Source organism: Echiichthys vipera, assembly GCF_963691815.1.
Source record: "Echiichthys vipera genome assembly, chromosome: 14".
Lineage (NCBI taxonomy): Eukaryota > Metazoa > Chordata > Actinopteri > Perciformes > Trachinidae > Echiichthys > Echiichthys vipera.
The window spans coordinates 22008635-22021518 of NC_139839.1; the positions used below are offsets into that span (position 1 = coordinate 22008635).

General features: G+C 44.4%; 1 protein-coding gene across 2 annotated transcripts in view; it reads right to left on the reverse strand.

Annotated features, from left to right (window-relative positions):
- Window positions 1–12884, reverse strand: part of rnf43 (ring finger protein 43) — a gene marked incomplete at its 3' end in the record, with an annotated part of 87502 nt that overhangs the window by 33841 nt on the left and 40777 nt on the right. The window lies entirely within an intron of this gene.

Genomic DNA, 12884 nt, shown 5'->3' on the forward strand with positions numbered 1-12884 from the left:
TTATATGAGGAAAAGAAAATAATCACTGATAAAATATGAGATTTAAAGCAGCACAGATGTCACCATGTTTCTGGTTGAGAGGAATACATTAATGTTCACTGCACCGAGCAACAGCTCCCGAGATTTAAGGTTCCATATTCATTTTCAGGTTCACACTTATTTTTTGGGTTTCGACTATCTTTACATGCTATAATATTAAAGAAAGAATCGTTATTTATCTCATATTGTCTGTCTTGATAAACCTGTATTCACTCTCTGTCTGAAAGGCCTGTCTCTTTAAGCCTCCCTCCTGAAAAAGCCCAGTCTTCTCTGATTGGTCAGCATTTCTGGGTCTTCCACGTCCACACTCTCTGCATCTCTGCACTGTCATTGCAGACGGGGAATGACTGTAACTGCACTGTAGTTGCATTTTCTACCTAAATATAATATAGCTGTGACATCACAACCGTACAGAAGTCCTGACGTCTCATTTATAGACACAGTTTCTGAATATGGACTGTGTGCATTTCTCTGTGGTTTGAGTGTTTTTATACTTTCACAGTATTTATATCTTAGACTGTATAAAAACAAAGCACCTCGGCCTGCTTTATATTAAAAAAAGACATGGAAATCACACTTTTTAGACTAATTTAAAAACTGAACAATTTAATATGAATCCCACATACCAGTGACCAGGACAAGACACAGTTGTGACCAAAGTAGTTAACAGAGGAAAAGAGAATTTCTAAAACAATAATTGTATTTCACAGTAAAGATGTTCATCCTCAGATGTGGGTTGGTGGAAGTGGGGGGAAAAACTAGTAAACCAGTAAGACAGATAACACTAACCTCTGTCCTTTTCAATACTTTTGTGAAAATCACACAGTTTATCCAATACATTTTTCCAGATATAACAAAAACACATGTAACCTATAGTATGGGACCTCATTAACGACAGCGTGGACAGTTGCACTTGATAGAAGCTTTTATGTTCTAAATGAAGGCGTCCTCACTAAACCGTTCATAGTTGATATCAGGAGGAAATACTTTGGCACCCTACAAAATCAATTACACGGATGGCAATGTTCACTCCCACTTAAAGCCTTGAGGACTGAAAGAACGAGAGATAGTCTCTGGTAGGAACATTTGATCCCCTCTGAAAGGGAGGAAATTCGTAGCTGCTGAAAGGCTGCATTTAAGAGCTCAAGGGATCAAATTTGCAAGTCGCAGACATGCTGTCACGGGTACGAGGAATTGCACGGCAGTCGAAAAGGGAGCAGACCGCTGCTAAAACACCCCAGCGTGTCACTGATTTCCTCGCATGACATCAACGAGGGCACCAACAGGGCTCCTCGATGTCCTTGTTACAGCTCACGGATCAGCCCGATGTGCCCACACCCCAGCAGAGCGGTCCCACCCTGCCCTGCCCTGTATGGGCCTGTCCCGGATTGGTTCTGCCCCGGTGGGCCTCTTCATGTGGCTGTGGGCTGAGGTCATGGGGCTCCCCCTCATCTCACCCAGCGGAAATCCCTAAATTAAAAAGACCCAAGGGTGACATCAACAGCTGGCACCCCAGTCCAGGGGAATTGACGTAATGTGCTGCTAAGGGCTGGTGCATGTCTGTCACAAGGAGAGAGGAGGAGAAAGGAAACAGACTTTGGGGACTGGGGTGGAGGTAAAAGAAGGTAGGAGGGAAGCAACTTGTGTGTATGATATCTACGGGGGTTAATGCCAGGAAACGAGCTAGCCAGGGTGCTTGTACCTCAGGGGGCGAGTTGTGCTGTCGCCAGAGTGTATATGAAAAGGTTATGGAGCAAATTCGAAAAAATATAAATTATAATGTGATTAAAGAAACATATAAACATGTGTGTTTAGGAGAAAAATAAAAGTCAGTTGTAACACCTTAAAGCACACATTATGATTAAAAGTGCAAGGAAACTATTTATCAAGCGAGCAAAGGAGTCAAAATAGTTAGCTAAAGTGGACATGGTATGAATGCAAACTCGACAAAACTCACCGAAACATGGACCATTCACTTGTATGAATTCTACTCAACATCCACTTGCTACGGAAGCCGAGAACTGCCGTGTTCGCAATTTTTTTGACGCAGTTATCTTGAGATCACAAGTTAATCATGCCATTGTCTCGAGAAAATGAGATAATTAACTCGTCATGATGAGGAAACACAAGATTATTTTCTCTTATTGTTATAATGTTCATCAGAGATGATGAGTGATATGCCGTCGTGCACTGCAGTCAAATCACCCGAAGCTCCAACTGTAGTCCACCTACATATACAGACATTCATGTTAAATGCATTTAAGCGATCCAGATCAGTCTGATGTGACATTGGAGTATCTCTAAATGGACTCGGTAAAAATGCTTGATTTTGTATCTGTATGCAGTCAGAGATGTCCTCAACTCAAACATATCATATCGTTTTATTTTTTCCGCCCAGGAAACCAAAAATCAGACAAAACAAACAGACTTTCCTAATAATTTAGTGGTATATTTTTTTGGACACAGGTAACATGTTTTATACTTCTTGTGAATATAATCCAGCCAATCTTATTTTATGTGCATTTTCTATATACTCTTTGTTTCCACCTTATTTTGAAAACCAGACCTAATCACACGTGTCTCTCTCTATAACTTCACCGAGTCAGCGTAAGCTCAAACTAGTCCGTTTGAATTTCTGATCACAGATAAATATTAGTAATAAGAGGAAACAAGCTTTTGTTTTCAAAGCTGTTTTTTTCAAGATAACAATATCATTAACTTGTGATCTCAAGATAACGGTATTTAATAAATAACTGTTAGGACAGCTGTTCTTGGCTTCTGTAACTTTCAAATCCACTGAGATGAAAACATTTGGAACGTGACGGGTGGAGTCATTGACAGGGTGCTTGAGCTCATCTGATAGGGATGTGAGGGTACGTCAGACAAAAGGTTGGGAACCACTGCTGCAATGAGTACTGAAGACAGAGTTACAAGTACTCAAAGACACTAAATCATCCCAGAAACACTCTAGTTAGAGTTAAAGGTGAAGTATAGAATGAATGTCGAAGATTTTGCCCTGCCTAATGTTTCCCCACCCTTGCATGTTGCCTGAATGGAAGCCCCTGTTGAGGAAGCCAGGCAGCTACGACTGTTTACAGCATGAACCCCTGGCCTGGCCTGCATACTGCCCTGCCAGCTGCCTCTACCAGTCCACATTTACTAGGCCCAAATTAGAGGCCTACAGTTGAACTTGGCCCTTAACAAAGAAAAAAGAAAGAAATAAAAAAATATCCTTTAATGACACTACTTCACTGATGCCATGACCTCTGCTCCTCTTTTTGTTTTTGCTGTAGGGTTTGTGGGAAAAGTCAAAAAACGAACTGCTTTCAAAACACAGAATCCAATTTTACCGTGCAATTACAACGCTTATTTTCAATCTTTAGGCTTACGTGGTCATGTTTGGATCTTGCTGTGATATTCAACATGTTGATGCACGGAGCTATGCAATCATACCTAATAAAGCAGATAATAATCCCAAAGCTGAGCCAAACAGGCTCAGAAGGAGCGGCTGGTTTTAGTTTCCTCTGGCTCTCTGAGGTTCTGAGGGCAACCACCTCCATGGTCACAGTGTCTATGTTTTGCATCGTTGACAAGGCTAAGCATTATCTTCTATTTTAGATGTGCCCACACCACTTACAATCAGATGGCTGTGAACACTCTCCATGTGCCACCATTGGTGCCATCTACCACTTAGAAACAAGCTGCCCCTGGACTATAAATGGCAAACCAGGACAGACTGAAACGTCTTAGTTGGTTGGTTTTTGTAAGGCCCGGAGAAAAAGGGCCTGGGAAACCAAATCACTGAGTCTCTATTTCACAGGAACTAGAAACAACAAGGCACGCAAACAGCTCCCCACAGACTGTTAACAATGCTCGCTCCTCTGTGCCGCCGCCTCCTTCTCATCTGTCTCGATCTGTTGCAGAACTGACGGGGACATGTCCCTCGGCTCCTTTGTAGCCACGATTAAAGGCATTCCTTTCCAGCTCAATCAAAGACTACCCCAAAAATATTCCGAGGCAAGAATCTCACAGCCTCAAAAACAAATACATGGACAGAAAAAGGGGAGAATAAATAGTAGCTGCGGTGAGAAGTCAATAATATTTTTTCCCCTCGCTTAGCCCTGCGGATCTCCTTTTTTCATCTGCCAATAATCAGCAAGAGAGCTTTCTTGTTCATCTGCTGCCAGCAGGGAACCAGGCCCAAGCAGTTATGTCAGTGTTTGTTAGAGGGGGGCAAAAAGAGCTTGCACCTCTCATCGAGCTCCACCGCTCAATTAGCAGCTGCTCAGGTCGCAGGGCTTCCCAAGAACTATTGGATGAAATGTTGTATGCAAAATGATCAAAACGAAGCAGAGTGGTTGAGTGGGAAATGAAAGAAATACATCAGTATGATTATTCTATCACACGTTAAAAATGAGGACGGGAGTGAGGCCTGGAAAGCCTGTCAGGTTAGTGCATATCAGGGAAGAATTCAATCAACCCTGCCACATGCAAGCTTGCAGACACACACACGCACTCACACACACTACAACGGTCTATTACCTGGGTTCTGACTGACCCACTTCCTTAGTGAGCCATGCACGTCTGGGCTCTTCATTTCATTGTCTCTCGCAGTCTCTTGAACCTCCAACATTAACACACACACCTGCTCTGTGCACTGACAGACCCCTTAGAGTGCCCTCACTATTACACAGGGTTAAAACCTTCCATGCAGGCTGTTAAAGTGAGAAAGGAGTCAGAGTGTGCTGCAAAAGGGCCTAGCTGTGACTTTAAAAAATTGTGACCAGGCTTCAGATTTTGGTTGCCAAAGTTGACATTCAGTATTTGTATAATAACTGCCCTGCGGTTTTAGATGCCTTTATTCCGTAATGTAAAACCCAGTATTGCATGTAAATTTCTGTTTTTATTCTGTCTCTCACAGGCACACAGAAGGAGATTTGGCCTCGCTCCCGACTTATATTAATGATTCTATATCTGTCTCTGAGGTGTAAATCAAAGCCTCCTCTCATTCAGCTTGGCAGAAGATTCTATAACAAGGGCAAATGTTTGTTTGAAGTGCAGGGAAAGCACTTGCCAAAAGTAGCAACAAGACCGCATGTAATAGTTGAAAGAGATCTGAATCTGGTTGCCCGGGTTACTGGGCAACACTTACTGTTTGCCCCCCGCTGAGATTTGTCCTAGTGTGTGTATTTGTGAAGGGATGAGGGGACCCTGAGGTGACAGAACGGGCTGAGACACTGACCCATTGCTCCATTTCCTGCCACCAAAATAAAAGTGCTGTGTGAGAGTTTGTGTAAGAGCGTAGGTTAATGAATGAGAGCGCAGCTACTCGTTGCTAGAGGCACCTGAGCATGTGCTTGCATGTGAACATACGTGTGCATGAGTGTGTGTCTGCTGATCCACTGGCACAAAAAGTCCCTCTGTGGTCCTGCAGGGAGTGAGTCACTCAGTGCTGGGTGCAGGAGTGTGTGTCTTAGTCTTAGCGGTTACTTCAGGGGGGCGCTGAAAGCTGGGGCACTGAGCCTTTTTCTCAAATGTCATATCCGTTCTTGGACCAATATTCAAGCAGCGCTGGCGTCTACACACACACTGTGGTCCAGCTCTCTGTGCCACAGATGACACAGATATAGATTCCTCATACCACACTCTTCAATCAAAAAGCCTTGTATCTCATGACCCTGCACTAAGTAGATTTACATGAAAGGCTGATACGACAGTGACGCCGGATCGCCCGGTGCCAGGGGAGTCGGGCAGAGGGTCTTTCTCTGTCACAGCATCTGGAAAAAGTAGACTCTGAGCCCCTCGCCTCTCCTCTCTTTGCAAATGCAAACGAACAGGAGGCATTACTGCTTTGGTCCTGTCAAAACAAAAGGCGTGTCATCTTTCCCCCCGCTTTATTGACAGTGTCAGGCCCATATCCAGTAACGGTTACCACAGAGAATGACTTGGGGAAACGTGATCCCATAATGAGGCCCAAATAATTACCACCAGCCCCAAATTTGCCCGGGCGCTTTCTTTAAGTAGAAGTGCTTCCCCCCAACCCCAGGCCCGTCAGGCTGTCTCTGTTCTATAAAAGGGATTAGACAAGAGAGAAGAAAGAACCTTCGAGAGGGAAGAGGACTTAAACAAAGTTGCTGAGTACGGTATAAACTCTTACTCAAATGAATCTTTTGCTCATTTTCTTTGCCTTCTGATTATCCACTTCCCTTGTCTCTAGTTGATGTACAAGAGTTTCATCATAATATGCAGCACAAAAGTTTAACTGGGATGAACAACCAAAGGCACCAAAGGCCCTAAACCTGTTTTGATCAGTGCAGCAGATTTTTATTCAAAGTCAATGAAAATACTGGATACTTTCATATCCCGATAATGATAAATAATACCATATATGTTTTCTGTTAGTTTAACAAATAGTCTATATGAAATAACCACATGGGAAAGAACTTTTTCGTACAATCCTGTGTGAAATGTGAAATAATGAGTATTTTATATGAGTGTTATTGTATAATGTCATTTTATCAACAACTTTAGTGCAAAATGAACATAATGTGAAAGGATTAGAGCGTTGTCCAAAACAAAAAACCTCATAATGCAGTTGGGCTATTGGTGTGGTGGTTAGCACTGTCGCCTTACAGCGAGAGGGTTCCTGGTTAGAATCTGGGCTGGACTTCTGTGTGGAGTTTGCATGTTCTCCCCATGTCTGCGTGGGTTCTCTCCGGGTTCTCCTGCTTCCTCTCACAGTCCAAAGACGTGCAAATGTAAGGTTAATTGATGACTCTAAATTGCCCGTAGGTGAGAGTGGTTATCTGTCTCTGTTCGTCTCTATGTGCCCTGTGATAGACTGGTGTCCTGTCCAGGGTGGACCCCGCCTCACGCCCAATGTCAGCTGGGATCGGCTCTCGGGACAAGCGGTTGAAGATGGATGGATGGACATTTACGTATATATTGTTTTGACAATATATATCGTCGCCTTTGTGAGAGCAACTTATTTGAGCACAAGCTTCAGAAATAATCAAATTCAGTTTCCGATCCAAAGAATGGACAGTCAGAGAAACACATTGCCATCCCAATATGTCAAACATACAGTACACAGAAAACCATATTATTGTCTTACAAAGTATACTGAACATTTGAAAAGTGCCACAAAGCACATGACACATGGACACTTTTTAGTTTCCGTTATCAGTATAGCTGCTACAGTAATTCATAGCAGAATGACCCTCTCTCTATCTGGTTACAAGACACTTAGAGCAAGTCAACAGTGTGTTAGTTGCACTGGTATCACCATGGAAACTGCTTAAAGATGGACCCTGTGTCCTTTCCACACTTCCTGCACAGGTTCGGTGGTCTTACACAAACACATTTGTGCACACCGAAACATACACACCACAAACAACCAGGGCCACTCCATCAGCCTCAGGCCATTGCTACCCTATACATTTCAAAGCTCTGAGTTAAACATAAACACAGCACTTCCCTGTCATAACAAGTCAGTGGCTTGGTAACCCAGCAGTTTGTTAGTATTGCAGTGATCCTTCTTCCCTGTAGACACGGGGCCCACATCCACACGTCCTCCAGGCTTCCTCCGGCCCGTCCCTGGCCTGCAGGACCACTCTCAGACTCTCTCAGGTTCCACAACATCAGTCAGGGAGAAAACCCACACTTTTCAGCGTGTCAATCACTTACGGTACGGAACTTAAGGTCAGCTATGTGGAAAGAGATTAGCTCGGAGAATGAGGAAGGGTATTCAGGGTAGGGAGAGTCCAAATTATAGCAGAAGGAAAGACACAAAGAAACTGACAAAAAGGAAATTTGAGGCAAAGAAAGAGGACTAGTGGTCTGTTATAAACTAATATGTACACCGATTACTGTCAAAAAGGAGCTTTTTATTGACTTTGTTAGTGTGTAATTGCACTTTGTGTTTTGGGGATTACGATGCTCATTTTATAGACTTTACATAAACTTTACATTAGTAATCTAATTCTCCATTAACTCACAGCACAGTTAGCATTAGCCAAAAGGCTGTCCATCCACCTACTATGTGTGTGTTAGCATGCTAACATTTGCTATTTAGTAGTATAGGCGAGGCTGATGGAAATGTCATTAGTGCATTGCCATGTAGAATGATGTAGATGGAGACGGTCATTATTATCAATCAGAACCCCATCAGGTTGATGCAGGACCCCAACATGAAGAAAAGTTTGGATATTTATCTGCATTAATGATTATCTACCTATATCTATCCAATACTTAAACATATTATATAAACACATTTAACTGAAACCACAAATGTCAACCTCCTGGTGGCGCTACAGGAAAGGTCAGGGGATCACCGGAATCATGATGGTACATAGTCTGGGAACCACAGATTTATACCAAATTATGAACCAATCCTTCCAGTTTATGATGAGATATTTATCTGGATAAGTGAAAACTTTGACCTGCTGATGGTGCAAGAGGATCAGCAGCCAAGCCGGTAAGATTCATCCTCTGGGAACAATGAATGTCTGCACTAAAGTTCATGGCAAACCAACCGACTGACTAACAAGCTCAAGAAAAAAGTCTCCGGAGACAGTAAGGACAGTGACACCAGAGAAGGGTTCAAGTGTGATTCTCTTTAACGAGAAACAGGTGCCTTTTTTATGCACTAGCACATAAAATTAAAAACAGTAGGCTGCTGGGAGTGTTTTTAACATCCCTCTTTCATTTGGAAATGCAATCCCATGTTCCCCCCCTGAACGTCCCCACCAACATGTCTCTTCTGTGGCAATCTGCAGTTCTTAAAGAAGGGTCAAACTTTATTATGGCATATGAGAGGGAGCCGTTTTTCTCTCTTCCCTCTTCCTCTTGCTGCTCCAGCTTTCCAACGGTTTCCAGTCAGCCTCATAAAGCTTTAACTAAACACAGCTTGTGGGCTAAAGATGGATGCCACTGTACAGTGACATATGCAGCGCTGTGTGAGGACAGGCCCAGGCTGAATCCCTTCATGTGGAAGTTTAATTATACAACTATCACTTTAAATCAATAAATGGACAAAGAGCATACATGGAGATCATTCCATTCCCATTTGCCATCATATTTCCATATTTTGCTAACAATTCATATTCATCAAAACAAGTTGAATGTGCTGAAAGTGCAAAGTACTGCTTTATTTAGAAGTAGGCACATTATTTAAGTGGTGTGTAATATGGCTGTAGCTAACAATTATTTATATTTTTTGATTAATCTGCTGATTATTTTGACAATTTGGGACATAAAATGTCAGAAAAAAGAAAAAATGTCAAAATGATGTGTTTAAATGTCTTGTTTTGTCAGTGGAAGATGCAAAATATTCCAAGTGATATATTACACAGAGAAAAGCAGCGAATGTCCATATTTGAGAGGTTGAAAATAGTATTTTCTGCAACCTTTGCATTAGAAATGATCAAAATAGTTGGCAATTATTTTCTATTGATTGACTAATCGTTGCAGCTCTATTGTGTAAGGATTTTGACTGTTGCAGTTCTGACATGGGGCTCTGTATGATAGATCACGCTGTTCCTCTTTCATCTTCCAGTTGGCAGCAGGCGTGCTTCACCTGTTGGCCGCTGAACACAATGCAACGTGAATCAACTATAAACGGTTGCAGAAAAATGTTAATCTCAGTTATTGGGGTTAGGACTTACACCGTAAATCATTTTCCCCGAAGTACCCTCCGAGGCATCCCCATCCTCCCATCTGGTAAAAACAAATGACAAAATGACTCAACCCACTGACTTCCCCCTTCCTAACAGCTGATTCCTTTAACATCTGTCCCTGAGTTTGTACACTTATTGTACACTGCAAAACCTTCCATACGTCATGTAGTCGCAGGGTCAGCCTTAAATCTTACTTTCCTGGAAAGAAGAAATCCGAACAGGAGAGTCTAGAAAATAAAGGAGGAAGGTCTCTCCAGAGTCACCCGTCTTTTGAGACCATTTCAGAGGAGTATTTTTACTGCGCTGTTGTCATTACCTACTATTCTGTCATGGAAGATGTCTAATTTAATCCAGGGGAGGATCCCGGGGAAAGGAGAAGAGAAAAAGAGAGACATGTTTCTCCGCAGATGTCTCCCACAGTCCCTCCACTCAACCCCACAGGGAATCCCATAATCACCTGTGGGCGATGTCGGAGAAACGCAGTCATAAAGGCAAAGAGCAAGTAAACACAACAACTAAATAAAGGGCTTTTCTATGTTATTTTTACTCTTTGCAAGTGTTTATGTGACCATATTGCCCAGGCGCGCACACATGCTGCATCCTTAGCAACCCCACAGTAAATAGTCACGAAAACATCAGCAAGAACTTCTCTGATGTGGCCGCCAACTTCTTGCAACACACCTTGTAATTGGCAGCATAATTGTTTTCTTTTTCGCTGCTATATTTCACTTTGGCTCTGAGGCAGGCGTTGAAGCAGCCTGATTTATGGTCAGGGAATGTGCTGAGAGCTTTTCAAGACAAACCTCCGCAGATGTTTCTGTCCGACGTCGGCGGGACGAGGACTGACATTTGCGCGTCTGGACATCCACCTGAGTCCGTCAGTGGAGGGGGGGGGGGGGGGGGGGGGGTAAGGAAAGAGGGGAGGGTGAATATCCTGCCCTACTGGGGTGCATGTGGTCCCACCATCACCTCTGACTTTTCCCTCCTTTTCTCTGAAGGTGCCCTGCCGGTGGGTGCTGTCGGGTCTGTGTGCTCCGGTCCCAGCTGGGTCCTGTCTTGTTTTAATGGCCAAATGGAGCGTACAGTTGTGTGTACAGAAGTATGTATGCGCTATATAGGTAGGGATGGAGGGAGGGGGTGTCGGGGGAAAACGTCGCTGAGGCGTGGGCATGCGGCCAGGAGCAAGGAGCTCCTCGTGGAATGCCATGGAAAAATGAGACAGAGGAATGCAGACTCCACTGAGCAGTGTAAACAGGCTTGACGGAGAGAATGCTGCAGCATCGCTTTGAAGTCGCTTCATCTCCCTATCACACACACACACACACACCATTGACCTACTCTGATTAACCAAGAAAACATAATCTGCACTAGTGACCAGTTAGTTGTGTTTTGTTTGCTCGGTGACATGAATGTAACCTCAAAACACAGCATGTACTGTATGTGAGCACTTTCAGCCCAGCTCAATGTTCGCCAGGCCGGAACACACACACTCTATTTATTACTCAAACACAGATGCACTCACTTCAACACATGAGCACACACATGCACCCACGCACATGCCTGTCTACACACGGCACACGGCACGTCCACACACACACACACACACAGACATACACACACACACACACACAGAAACTCACACCTGCTCTCCCTCTGCATGCCCGACCCTTTAAGGCTTCCGGCCTCGCTGACGATAGCGAGTTTTATGAGAGTCCATCTATCTCCTCAAACTCCCTCCCTCCCTTTTCTGCTCCCTGCCACCCCTCCACTCCTAGCCCTGCTTCAATATGGCCTTTCAACATCTTTGTTGAGCATGCGGCAGTGATATCAGGCAAAGAATGTCTCCGGTGTAGACAGTAGACACGCAGGCACCGGAGCCTCTACCTCAGCGTCTGAGCCAGCCGGCTGAGGAATCCACTCAAGTGGGCAGGTAAACACTGCTGCCCTTTGGATCACCACTCTCTCTTACAAATCACAGTGTGTGCGTGTGCGTGTGTGTGTGTGAGAGAGGGTGTGTAAATGAAGAAGTGTTACATCAAAACCACTCTGAACTAGGGCCGTAGAGACATGCTAAACTGAGGTTCAATACATGTTGTGTTTTTGAAGTCATGGTTTACATTTTTTATAACTATATAAATGACGTTTTAATTATACTATCTAATATATGTAAATGAATGAACATATGCACTTGCAGATGCATATGCTGTACAGCGACAGGTGATGCTGCCACTTCCCTGCTAGCTGCTGGTCACTAGCTTTTGTGCAATCTCTCATTGGGTGTTCTTGGGGTTTACTTAAATAAACAAGGTCTGCTACAAACACTTTCGATAAGAATTTGTGATTTTGACAGAGTGATATCATAAATAAATTGTTGGCATTCAGAAAATAATATAGTGGCGTAAAGATTTGATGTTTGCCTGATTGTAACTGTTGGTCCATCCACTCTTTTAATGTCATTTTCCAAACTTTTTTGCTACCCCGTTTTCTCTCTTCTGCCCCGTCTTCTCTCTTCTGCCCCGTCTTCTCCCTTCTGCCCCGTCTTCTCCCTTCTGCCCCGTCTTCTCCCTTCTGCCCCGTCTTCTCCCTTCTGCCCGGTCTTCTCTCTTCTGCCCCGTCTTCTCCCTTCTGCCCCGTCTTCTCCCTTCTGCCCCGTCTTCTCCCTTCTGCCCCGTCTTCTCTCTTCTGCCCCGTCTTCTCTCTTCTGCCCCGTCTTCTCCCTTCTGCCCCGTCTTCTCTCTTCTGCCCCGTCTTCTCCCTTCTGCCCCGTCTTCTCCCTTCTGCCCCGTCTTCTCCCTTCTGCCCCGTCTTCTCCCTTCTGCCCCGTCTTCTCCCTTCTGCCCCGTCTTCTCCCTTCTGCCCCGTCTTCTCCCTTCTGCCCCGTCTTCTCCCTTCTGCCCCGTCTTCTCTCTTCTGCCCCGTCTTCTCTCTTCTGCCCCGTCTTCTCCCTTCTCCCTTCTGCCCCGTCTTCTCCCTTCTGCCCCGTCTTCTCCCTTCTGCCCGGTCTTCTCTCTTCTGCCCCGTCTTCTCCCTTCTGCCCCGTCTTCTCTCTTCTGCCCCGTCTTCTTTCTTCTGCCCCGTCTTCTCTCTTCTACCCCGTCTTCTCTCTTCTACCCCGTCTTCTCCCTTCTGCCCGGTCTTCTCTCTTCTGCCCCGTCTTCTCTCTTCTGC